The sequence below is a fragment of the Sander lucioperca genome, chromosome 8 (genome assembly GCF_008315115.2).
Source record: "Sander lucioperca isolate FBNREF2018 chromosome 8, SLUC_FBN_1.2, whole genome shotgun sequence".
In the NCBI taxonomy this organism is placed as follows: domain Eukaryota; kingdom Metazoa; phylum Chordata; class Actinopteri; order Perciformes; family Percidae; genus Sander; species Sander lucioperca.
The window spans coordinates 22,612,114-22,624,170 of NC_050180.1; the positions used below are offsets into that span (position 1 = coordinate 22,612,114).

At 38.9% G+C, this 12,057-nt stretch overlaps 1 long non-coding RNA gene across 1 annotated transcript; it reads right to left on the reverse strand.

Annotated features, from left to right (window-relative positions):
- Nucleotides 1-3,148: 3,148 nt before the first annotated feature.
- Nucleotides 3,149-3,752, reverse strand: LOC118495663. Its single transcript, XR_004898160.1, has 2 exons — nucleotides 3,625-3,752; nucleotides 3,149-3,488 (listed from the first exon to the last, which is right to left on the reverse strand). It is a non-coding gene; the product is annotated as an uncharacterized LOC118495663 (long non-coding RNA).
- Nucleotides 3,753-12,057: the final 8,305 nt, after the last annotated feature.

Genomic DNA, 12,057 nt, shown 5'->3' on the forward strand with positions numbered 1-12,057 from the left:
AGCACCTATTATTGTATCAGCTCCTACAATCTGCAAGCTGTAAAAAAAAAACATATAAACTGTGCTACACTACAGTTACATAATGGACTAATCAAGCTAATTCGTTATCAGTCATGATGATGGAAAATAGTCAAAAAGAGGTAAAGTTACTATCACTTATTAACACTGTTAACATGCACAGGAAACCGATATGGGTTCAATATAAAAAGGTTAAGAGGCACTAAAACACACCATAGTCACGTACAGCACCCAAGCAACCAACACACACACACACACACACACACACACATGCATATAGAAACAAGCAATTAAGAACTGAAATTGTCATTTTATCTTAAGACCCTAAATAAATAATTAAAAATATAGTTTAAAAATGTGGAATTGACAGTCTGTTAAAAGTAAAGTCAAAACTTGCTCACACGAAAAACTGATAATTATATGCACAGTACTTTCATTTATTAATTATTTTTTTCCCCTTTCAATAGGAATTGAAATGTGCCAAGAGTTGAGGTGATGAGTTGTACGGAAAAAAAGATGCAAATTATCATTGGAACTGTCAGCACGGATTCCAATTAATCCGATTTTCTCATTCACTTTTATAACATGTTTCCAGTGGTTGATGGTGGCACTCCAAATTCAGACAGTGGGGAAAGTGGGTGAGGGGGATAGGAGAAGCCCAGCTGATTGGAAACATCTGGGTGATTGTAGGGAACACTCCCACATCATCCAACGCTGGCTGAGATTTGACAGTGCCCTCTGAAGTGACAGCTTTGACCTCGGCCAGTGTGCATGCGTGCAGCTGCCAGAGACCGGTCTGGCTTGAAACAGAGGACAGAGCCAGGCGCTCTAGGCACTGGATGGTACCGCTGCTTTTTGATGGGAACTCTGTTGACAGCCAACATTACAGTAGGGGTAAAATACAACCAGCTCGTATATGCATTTGGTACCAAAAAGTGACCATGCAACCACTTTTCAGATTAGTTGGGGCACATTGTTGAGATGTGTGCCAGAACATGTTGTTTTCTTTGTGATTAGCTGCACTATGCATTTCCTGCATGATTATTGTGTGTAAATTTCAATGTGCCAAGTAGCTCCATGTCAGTGAAATATAATATATATGTTTTGTTTAATCTCTAGAAAATTCATTTTCTATCATAGACTTGTACTGTTTGTCAAAAACACTCCCATGTACAGAGCAAAATGCAGCTGCTTTAAAACCAGTGATATTCAGCAGATGTGCATTGTTATTCCAAACAGATGTGTCTGAGAGAAGCAAACACATAGAGAGCAGTGCCTTTTAGATCTTACCTGCCTGCAACTCAGTGACAGACTGCAAATTGTAAGCATGCTAATTATGATTAGTGAAGCAGGTTTTGCATTTTCAAAACAATATTAGTTTTACACAATTGTCGCACGTGTTGTTTTTAAACTGCATATTTAAAGGAACACTTACAATGAGTATTTTGTTTCCTTTTTTGTTTGCAAACAATGGCATATCGAAGCACGTCATTAGATATTGCAGCTCTGCATCACCACATAATGACATTAATATTAATGTTTATGGTAATTCACTTTTTTGAAGAAGAATACTTATTCGTATTTGATTCATTAATGTAATAAATGCAAGGAATGATCAGATAATATGTTCTTGTGTCCTTGATATGCAATGGGAGTATTAGACTGACTTTACTTCAAGATAGGTATGCCTAAGATGCATTAATCGACGCTAGAATATAGAAGCTATAAACTCCCTGAGAATAGACTGCAGAAAACCTACAATGTTATAGATTAAACAAAACAGTGAAATGGAGTTCATTTGCATCACCCTCCTCTTTTCAGAGGAGCTAAACTGCTTACCATTATTCAAAGATATCTTTTAAATAAGGCCCAAATATGCGGGTGAAACCAATTTAACGAGTGGCCACCAAAGACGTTTGTCAAATGATCTATATTGAGATTTTGACTGTGTAAGCCTCTTATCATAACTGCTATAAAACACACATCATTCTGTTTCAGGACTGAATTTCAGAGATATGAAAATACAATAAATGTGACATTTTAAAGCTTGGCTTACTTGTTAATTGCAAAACCGATTCAAATTGAACTTGGGGAACTTAATAAGTGCATATTTGTGTTAAGGAATGAGATTCACTCTGAAAAAGGAAAGAATCCTGGCTGATATGTTCCACAAGAGATCAATCAAAGGTCTAGTATTGCAGGTCATTTGATTTAACTGCTAATCAAGTTGTACTGTATTGCAAGTGTTTTCCTTATTTAAGTGACTAACAACCTCTGTGTTCTATAGTATATGTGTCATTTAGAAGTGAAAATAAAACAACTTCACTTTTTGTTGTGTGTATTCTCTCAGCTTTTAACAGAATGTCCTTAAAAGGCATTTTAGAAAACGAAACAAAGGATTGAAAGATAATCACTTTTGCATGAAACAGGGGACAATAAGGACAAGATCACTCATGCGGAAGAGCTTAATTACCTCAAAGAAAAACCAATTAATGCATCGTCTTTAATTGTCTGCTGATAATCAACATGGAGGAAAGAAATCGCTGCACACCTTGTTCAACAGCAGCAGCATGACACGGCATATGTAGGTGCGCTTAAACATTAGAGCATACAGTGTTGTATCTTTAGCATGCTTTCATTGTAAACCCAACATCCCACCTAGCAGACACATTGTGACACTCACAAACACTACAGGCACCAACCTGTCAACAGATGGTGCAGCTACCTTTTGTGCCTTAATTACAAATTCAACATCAGCAGTTATTCTTGTGTCAAGTGAAACACAAAAACAGTGTCTTATGTATAAAACAGGCCCTTATAACCAGTCTAATGTTAGTGGCCAAAAATATGTTAATGAGCTGCTACAACATGGAGTTAAATGTACGAAAGTGAATGTGGATGATTCTATTGGATTTTAAAGGCTATATGAATGCAAAATCAATTATGAATGGAAACTCTAAGTGACACTGAATTTAGCATTCTAAACCAATGCCAGAAATCTAATACATTACGCAACATTATACACGTTGTGTCTTTACACCGACTGTGTGGCTTATTAGGCTCTCTGTCTAGTTCAGTAAACACTGCACACTGCACACACCTCACGGTAAAGATGGATGAGCAACACTCCTCGGTTACTACAGCCACATTTATTTAGACACAGCGGGGAGAGTTTCGGAGGTGAGGAATAATTCCAGCCAGCGGTTGGTGCCCAGTTTGAGAAAGAGGAGGAGGACCACCATGGGGCACCTGACAGTGATGAAGAGCATGGGCACAGGCTGGCAGATTCATCTTGAGCCACAGTGAGAGAGAGAGAGAGAGAGAGAGAGAGAGAGAGAGAGAGAGAGAGAGATGAGCTCAGCAGGGAGGGCAGACAATGGCAGAACACAGGTTTAACAATAAAAACAGCATAGAGTGTTGTCTTTGAGGTTTGTTCTGCAACAGCAAGGTGCTGTAACTCTCTTTGCAGCCTGCAGGAAAGAGTGAGGTAGAGAGGGAGAGAGACAAGGGAAAGACAATGAGAGAGCTTAAGATTTTATGTGACTTACAAATTGACACAGGGCTTTCAAAACATTTCCTGCTACTTGGCTGGTGTTGGTCAATTACCTGTCACTCCACTCTTCTTTTATACCCCACTTCCTCCACTGTGTACCCCGTGTGGTATTGTGATAGGGTTGATGCTGATCACAGGCCCCGGCTCTCTGTGGTCCAGCCGACTGTCAGACAGGGGCTGAGCGGTGTGCTGGGATGTAAATGAGTGCATGCCTTTGATGACTGAGAGATGCACCCTTCTAGTTTGTATTTATGTATTCAAGCTGCCCTCTGCTGTTCGCATTCCCAATGACAGGAGATGGAAACAAAAGAAAAATCACAAAGTTTTACCTCAAATCACAACTACTGTGCTCAAAGTCTGACGTGTGAAATCTGTAGCACAACCCTCCGCTTTCATTCATGTTCCTCTGCTTGAAAAATCCTTGTTGGTGTCTGATTTTCTATGTTGTTTTTTTCCATGGTACATGTTAAACTTCTTTCACTATGTGACATGGCTACGTGACTATTTATAGAGCAATCAAAAGTCATGTTGTGTGTGAAAGGTTTTTAGCATGTTATCACTGCTTTTTCTTACATATAAGTGGCACCAGGGATGTAAATGTAAGTGATAATGGTGGTGGGCGGAGGGGGCATGGAGTTGAAGCTATAGTAGTAGATTAAGCTGATTAGGTACATGTGGATAAAGCTTGAAGTATGGAATGGAATTAATCTTCAGCAGATCCTTGCTTCGTATCTGACACAGATAGATGTTTACAGTGAGATGGTCAACACAGGTTTTTCAAGACATTCAAGCAGAATTCTTTATTTTAATTCTTTCTTTCTGGTATTCACATGTCCTTTCATATTCTGTTAATTTATGTTGATCATTTGCTTGCACACTACAGAAAAAAACCTTTAACAACATAATTTAAATGTTTTTGATTTACAAATAAATCTATCTTCCGTTATTTCTTTCTTTCCAAATTATCTTTGACCTCACTGCATGAAACTGAATGATGCATTTTTTTCCCTACCATACAATTAGATTATTGCTGTGATTTTCAGAAATGTGCAGGCTGAATGATAATAAGTTTTTAAAATGCAAGTGGCCCATATGCTAACTAGGGCAACATATTTCCACTTCACATTAACATATCATCTGAATTCAGTTACCTGACACAATTGCAGAGATCAACACAGTTGATGTGTCAGCTACATGTATGTGTTGGCTTGTAAAATCGGCTGCACTCAAAGTCAAGTGGATGTTAATGCCCCACAGACCCGTCTGTCTGATTTCCCTCATAAAGCAGGAGCACATTTGTGCAATAGCTCTTCTTACATCTTTTAAGAGAAAATTGTGGAGTTTAACCTCCCAATATTATCTCTCCTTTTTTCTTTTGTGCAGGGAACAGCCGTATATCCACAAGGAATTTGGCACAGTCCACACAGTCAAGACGCTGATAATCCCAAGTCTTTGACTGCTGATAAGACGGCCAATTTAACATAATTATAAACCAGCAGTATGAATAGTAACGATTCATTAATTCAGTGCATAGAAGAAGATGATAATTCAAATCTAGCATCTACTCACAATTATCACACATGATAATGATTTCATTAAATCCTGCTCAGTTTTTGGCATTATAAACATAATTGTCACACGGTAAAAAAAAAACAGTTTAACATACTAAAACCGTAGAGTGTAAATTAAATGATGTCTGTGCTGCATTAAAGGGGTGAGGCTGACAAATCCCTCTATCAAAACAAATGCTGTTGACCAACACTATTATTACCGCCACACTTAATTACTTTTTTGCTTTTTGGTTTAATTGCTTCAATAAAAATAATCTATAACGTTTTTTTAATTACACTTTCCGAGTGACCTATGTAAAGAGAATTTTATTATGTGCGCACAGTAATTACCCTGTCACAGTCCAGTTAGGGGCTATTGTCTAGCTATTCTTTGCATAGCTGTTACTGGCATGACCAGCATGCCTAATTCTTAACTTTTTCAATAGTTGCACAATATGCACAAAACGTGCAAATTTGTGCCAGATATTTGTAAAGGAAGTCAGAAAGGGAAAATTTAAAAACAGCAGCCGGAGCTCGGCTTAAACACATTTCAACATAATATGTACAGAAGAACTGTGTTGCTTTGCCCGGCCAAAAATGTTATTAAGTCATGAATTATACAAAACAAATAATTTACCATCACAGTTCTATTAGATGCAATATGCAATGCAATTGTTTTTGGTGTGGAATGTGTAGGTGTTTTTCTGCTTATAAATTAAAAAGGTGTCTGAGGGGTAAATTATGAAATCATATGTAATTAAATGGCTGAGGATATTGTGCAATGTGTATTTTGCTAATGAGTTGCTAATACATACACAATAATTGTGATGTTTTGTCAATCTCATAAATGGCATGCTTACCTAAATGTTACTGTGGCTCATAATTGCTTTTAGTTCCATTTGGTTAATCATGCAGTAAGAAAGCAGCTCATAAACTGTGATAGATTTTAAACCATCTTTTGACTGCTGCCTTGTCGGGGCACTACTCCACAATCTTCTGATCCATGGTTGTAATTTCAAAAGTCCTTTCTTCACTTAAACACAGGCAAATGTTGTGAACACCTCATGAAAAGTTAACAGAAGCATAATGTTTTGTTGTATAGATGCTGTTGAATAAAGAAATTAAGAGGTGCCATATCTTTAGATTATATATTCATATCACATCAAGAGATCTGAAGATTACAATACATACAAACAGGAAATAAACAAACAGCAAGTATCAACGTAATTGTGTGTTTATTATTGCAGCTGTACATGTAGATTTGCCTCCCTTCCCCCCATTGGATGACTGGAGGTTGCCCCTTTCTTTGTATGGGTGGCCTTGTCAGTCTTCATCCAGTTCCCAGCAGCCATGGCCTCCCCAATACCTCAAGCTCTCGGTTAACAGCAGCTCCTCTTAGAATATTCTTCCAAGACACCACAAAAATAAATTAACAAAATATGTGTTGTTGTTTATGGCTATTTTAATAACAGGATCTACTTAACACTTACCACAGTTATATTGCGTGCATCATATAAGTACATGCACAGCATTCAAAAACTGATAATTAATATATATATTTTTGCAACAACATTAACCAGATAACCAGACAACTTGTACTGATTCCTCAACTGTTGGAGAAAAAATAGAATACCCCTGTACTACACCATATACGATGTGGCCGCTTTATTAGGTAAAATCTAATGCAATCCAACACAACAGCTCAGCCATAAATGATACCTTTACAAAGATAATGATCTTCAGTTTTGATTGACACTGTCAGAAAGATAATAGACTGTATTATACTGAGAGGTGTTTCTAATCTGTTGTATTGGACTTGATTGGACTGCATTACCTTGCATAGGTGTACCTAATAAAGTGACCAGGGAGTATATTTCTATCAGTACTGTACACAAGCACAAATATTTTGGTGTTGTTTAATGACAAAATATTTTTCTGATCACAGATGTACTTAAATATTTCTGTCAGAATAATTTAATCAGTAGGCATCTTAATTATCCTCTAAGCCACAATATACATTTTATTGAGGCCTTCAGTATATAAGTCCAAATATTACAAGCCATAACACTTTAGAACTTGCAAGAGAAACACTGAATGAAATTCAGAACACATTTAAGCCATGAATCATATGGATCATTTGAGCAGGTTTATAATATGACCCTACTGCACTGATCATGTTGAAAGCAGACTTTCACAGAAATTCACAATTTCCAGCTGTGCAGTACTATAGGTCTGCCTCAGAAACGTAAAGCCTCAAAGCAGATATATCGTCCTCAGAATCTCTGAGCGAGGGCTGAGTGGGGAGCAGTGGGACAGCCTTGGGACTGGGGGCCTTCTTCATGCTGGGTTGCCAGAGAGCCGCCCAAAGCATGGACAATTAGAGGGGTCCCTGGTGCCTCTTTGCTCTCTGTGCGCCTGGTGGGCTGCTCTGTAAGACACCGGGGGGCTTGAGGAACTGACTGGGCTGGCTTGGCTGGCTGGGCCAGAGGCATAGAGCTGGGGGAGGCCTGATCTCAATAATCCCTTTGCCCCCAAGAGGCTGTCACACCACTCACACTGCTGGAAGCTAGAATGGAAATGGACCGAGGGCTTTCTGAGGCTTTTACCTGCTCGAAGAGCTCATCATTGAGAGACAGAGACGCACTGGGAACTCACCGTGGTTCAAACGCAGAGACAAGTTCTTTTTATAAAATTGAACCAATGCCTTTGATTTGACATACAGCACTGTAAAACACCATTTTTTTATATTAGGCTACTCACATCATATTGCATATACAAATCTGTAAATAGACCTACTACCTACTGCTTAAGTAGTTTGTAACACATCTTCATTTGTTCTGCCACTGAAACAAAAAGGCATCATCAGTATTATTTTACACCCCATACATCCTTGCCTCTCATGGGATCTGAGACTACTTTGCTTAAAAGATGGAGAGGAAAGAGCAATACCCTGTCGCAATTCTTCTCCACAGCCATTCTCTGCTTTCATTAATGTACAATTTCTTCCTGAAATTCCCTAGACCATGGCATAATCTATTGGCCTGGTGGAGTATATATGATGTAGGATCACCTTGTTGTACAACTTAAAGTGAACTGTCCCATATGAATATGGCCCCAGTCAAAACCATTGGCCTAATTAGACCGACATGCCTCCGAATGTGAGGGGAAACTTAGTGTAAATGGATAAAGGTCTTTCAGCACTCTGCCACTGGCTGTCTCAGTCCCTTAATGTATTACCACCTGCACCCGCAATCAGCACAGGAACATTTAAATGACTGCGATTCAGAGGAGACCAAGCTCCAAACTGGTAGGAAGCACATGAGAGGTGATTTAAGATATTGGCTGTAATGAAGCTGACCGTCGGCAGGTCTGCTCTGAATGAGATGGGGGAAATTAGGGGCGGAAACAGGTCATAGACGTACATATACCGGGGGCATGGCAGCCAAATGAAATGCAGAGTAGAAATCCACAGTCCAACATGCTGTTTACTCCGTGTCAGGTAAACATCAACCACGGTGAGCTTTGGGTGTCTGTAAAGATGATATAATCAATGTTTTGTGTTTGTTTTCCAGCAGCTAGACTATATTGTGGTGTTCCCTTCTTATCACCTCTGACTGTTCTGTTCCCCAAACATCAGCCCTTCCCTTTATAGACTCTAACACAAACACAGAAACAAACAGCCCTCCCTTGAGGTTGAAAATAACACATTTTCATCATTGTTTTTCAACCGAAGGAATATATTTCTCTATGTATTTCTTAATAATAAATTACCCAAAACAAACACGAAATAGAATAATTAAAAGTGTCCAACAACCGTAGTTTATGATGTGTAAAGGTGGAAAGCTTTGACAACAAGTAATGGAAAAAGGACAGCCTATGGAGGTAGAACATGAGGAGATGGAAGACAGGCAACATCTGGGTACGGCTTCTCAGACTGATGGCTGCTAACTGATCCCTGTGATTATGATTGACAGGCACTGACCACCACTCTACTGGCCCTGGCTTCTCCACACTGCTGAGCACAGCAGGTAGTGTGAAGGCTTGCTGAGATTCCCAATAAAATGGACATTACAGGGAAAAACAACAGCCGGCCTTGCAGAGGTGAATGTTGGGCACGTAGCACTCCTCCATCACACAATGTTCCAGGGTTCACTGACTCTGCACTGTTTCAGGATTGCAGAGTATAGAGCCACACTCAGGCAAACATCTTATTGAAAAAGCTAAAATGACCATTGGTTCTCTCAAGATATGCCCTTTGGTGGAACAACAGTTCACCCAAACTGAAGAGTGAGAATCAGATACCGTAGCGGTAGTGTTGTGCAATGATGTTAAATAAATCTACATGGAATAAGGTTAACTAGAACAGAAAAGTCTACTTGCTTCAATTTCTTTTGACAGGTGCAGCTGTTAAAAGCATGCTTTAAATAAGTGTTTGTCCTTGAAATTTTTCGAGCAATATTCATGTGGTTTCAAAAAATGAAAGTATATGTATAATGTAGGTTACATAAGTGTCGTCTTTATCCGGTAAATATTCCCACGAGCAATGAAAATAAAGGCTCAAAGCCATTTACATCCCTAATTTTCACATCCATTTAAGAGATTGAATGCTTTGATACTATTGCAGTGTTTATCTGCGGTCTCTGGGGATTCATTAAAGTGAACACTCCTTTCAAAATATAATCTATTGCTTAATTAAACTTCCCAAATATGAAATTTGAACCCATATCTGGAGAAAGTTACTGCTTTGTTGTTCCCTCATTTGCACAATATTTTAATGAACATGTTTCTAAGATATATTGCCATTTGCATGTAAATAAAGCTTTTCCTCAAGCACTTAACAGCTTTGATTTGGGTTATATGTGGGGGTTTTGTGTGCGCTGGACGAACCTCCCAAGAATAAGAAATTCAAGCCTGCTGACTGCTTAGCAAATTTCACAGCTTCTAGTTTTGAAGCACATCATTACAATGTGTGAAATTTTAATCAGAGATGTTGTGAAGAAACAGCGATCAGCCAACGAACATAATTAATGTCCTCTGTCATAGAGATTATGATGGCAAATTTGAATGTGTAAGTGTTTTAAAGAGCAAGGGGAAATGCATTAACTAAATTACATAGCATGATGTGAATGAGCCATCATGCTTTTCTGTCATTTTATGTATGCACAGATATCCTTTATTATATAGGATGCCATTACTTCCCTTTTAATTGAACAGCGTTTTGTTTGGCACAGGCCTACTGAACTTTGCATCAGACATGCATAAATTATATGCATGGCTTCCTCATAAGTGTCACAATCAAAGCAGATTTGCAAAGAGCAAGATGCAACATGACAGGTGTGTATTCAATATACAGTAAACCAAGATAAAACCAAAAGAAATCCAATTTTACATACTCAAATTATTTGAGTATACTCTAAATGCATCCTGAGTGTTTACAGGGGAATTATAATGATAACTGATCTACAAGTGTGTTTATAAAATATTTGATTGCTATATTAAGCCACAGTTTTATTGTAAGAGCCAGGACAATTTGTTTTATAATGCTCACTTGCTCATTAAAATGCAAATTGTGCATATGCTTTCATTTTCCAGTACAATAATCCACACTCAGACTGTTTATCCAATCATCAACTTCGCTATTAAGACAAGCTGGGGTTTACAGGGTGCTGCTGCTAAGACCAGGCATATGCACAGACACATGCCCACCCACTTGCCCTTCACACACATGCACAAACTCAGTCAATATTATAATGCCACACTCACACTTATAGATTAATATAGTTTGAAGATCAGGCCAAAAGTACTCAAAGTACTTAAAAACTATACTTGACTGAAGCACAATTCAGGACTCATTGTCAAGGACCAAGTTTAATGCAAATTTAGGGATATTTCTGTAGGGAAATCCTGTAAAGTCTTTTTAAAAAAAAACTTTAAAATATAGCTTATACATTTAAAGAGTTCTGGCTCACAACCGTTTCATCATTGTGATGAATAGAACAAGCAAAAGCTGGTCCAATACACAATCACATGCAGAGAGATAATGCTGCTAAGTTATCCCAGTGGTCACATTGTGGGTGTCGTTAATGTGTCACTAATGTGTGTGTGTGTAAGAGACAGAGAGAGAGAGAGAAAGAGAGAGAGAGAGATGCTTCAAGGGAAGACTTTACACCTGGCTCTGTGCCCAACAGTTGCCAGGGCCGTACTCTCGTTGCTGTCACCAGCGTTTGTTTCACAAGCCTCCTAATCAATTGGAATGCAGCCCCTGAAATAGAACTTGGCACCAGACTCAACTCCTCTTTTGTGCCTGCTGGTCAATGCTCAGAGAATACCACCCGTCACACTCATGTCACTTTCCAATTTCCCACTTTAACAGGGTAAGCGGGGAGGACATTAAACTAATTCTACATTATTGGCGTGCCAGCTTGTAAGAGAAGGATTCCTACTGTACAATAATTTACTCTGGAGGTGTTTGCAGCGAGTGTTCTGCCAGGTGTGTGTCCTTTTGTGCTCGGTTGACAAGCAATGTTAATGAAATCAGAGCTGATGGCAGGGAGAATAAAGAGGACCAGTTAGGTTGGTTAGTGAACACTTTCGGTGAGGAGAACTGGAGGAACTGCATTCATTCTAATTTACTTAAGACAGCACTGAGTGGGATCAACAGGCAAGTACACTGTCATTAGTCAATTTGATACACTGTCAGGCGCTGGGATGTAAATTGCTGATTTGTCTCACAATGGATAAACAACCCCCAGCAGGAAACCTGAAGACTGAAAGGCCATTGCATCAGCCTCTGCATGTTGCCATGTGTTCCCCAACTAATCAAGGGCAGCCTGCCTTTCACTGTGTCCGTCTTGGCCTGCCAACAGATTCATCGTTGGCTGGGTTAAACAGGAATAAAAACACATTAGTGTCATGTTAGACTGATAGAGAGAAGTG